This window comes from Gossypium arboreum, chromosome 11, assembly GCF_025698485.1.
Source record: "Gossypium arboreum isolate Shixiya-1 chromosome 11, ASM2569848v2, whole genome shotgun sequence".
Classification (NCBI taxonomy): domain Eukaryota; kingdom Viridiplantae; phylum Streptophyta; class Magnoliopsida; order Malvales; family Malvaceae; genus Gossypium; species Gossypium arboreum.
Window position 1 is genome coordinate 108704791 of NC_069080.1, and position 1254 is coordinate 108706044.

The window sequence follows — 1254 nt, forward strand, 5'->3', positions numbered from 1 at the left end:
GAATTCAATTAGTACAAGCACATACAAACATACCTCATTGCTGGAATTTTCACAAGCGTATAAGCTGAAATTTTCACAGCAAGATTGCTCACTTCGAATCACATACTTTCGATTTAACCGGATATAGCGACTCATACGATTGCCTTGGTCATAACCGGATTTGGTGACTTGCACAAAGGCCTTCGGTCTTAGCCCGGATATATCAACTCGCACGAATGCCTTCGGTCTTAGCCGGATATATCAACTCGCATACGAATGCCTTGGTCTTAGCCCGGATATATCAACTCATACGAATGCCTTGGTCTTAGCCCGGATATATTTCCAATGTTCACTTACATATATATCAATATTCAAGACACGTCCATAGTTCATTTTCACACTAAAGCTCTAACACAAAATATCTATCAACCTTTACTATTTCGGCTCAATGGCCACACAAACAAGGAGCATAATTTTGATATAATTCAAGTAGGGTCATCACTCAAGACTTACCTTGGATGTTGTCGGCGATTTCGACGGCTATTCAACTACTTTTCCTTCCCTTTATCGGATTTAGCTCCCCTTTGCTCTTGAGCTAATTCACACAAATTTAACTTATTAAAATCTCATCATGATAGCTTATGGCCGAATATGACAAGGAGTGTAAATGGTCATATGGCCATCCTTTAACTCAAATACACAATGGTCATGCACATTTTACATCACAACAAGCAATTCAATACATTCAAACATCAACGTGAAGTTCAAAGTACTTGGCCCTTATATACATTAGGCATCAAAGTTGTATATGTACGAAATCATAAATCGAACTCAACACATTAGTTAATATTCCTCTTAGCGAATTTTCTAAGCCAAGAATAGGCATCAATATGCTTGCCTCAAACCGAATGCATGCACACTAATTACCCCTCATGTGGCGAATATACACTTAATACCACACAAAAAAACAGCATACATTTTACTACTAACACATTACATATCGTAATTCATTGCACATCTCTTATTTACTTCATAATCAACACATCATCACAAGCAAATATACACTTTGAATTAGTATATATGTCATACCAATCCATCATGTGCAAACATATATTCATGTAGGTGCAAGGGCGAATTCTCAAGTGGCTTATATCCAAATATATACACATTTCCAAAGCTTAAATCTTACTTACCATGCAACATGCATGAATTATACTTATGGATATATCATGGCGAATACCACAACACCACACCATTTCAATTTGGTCATGGTGA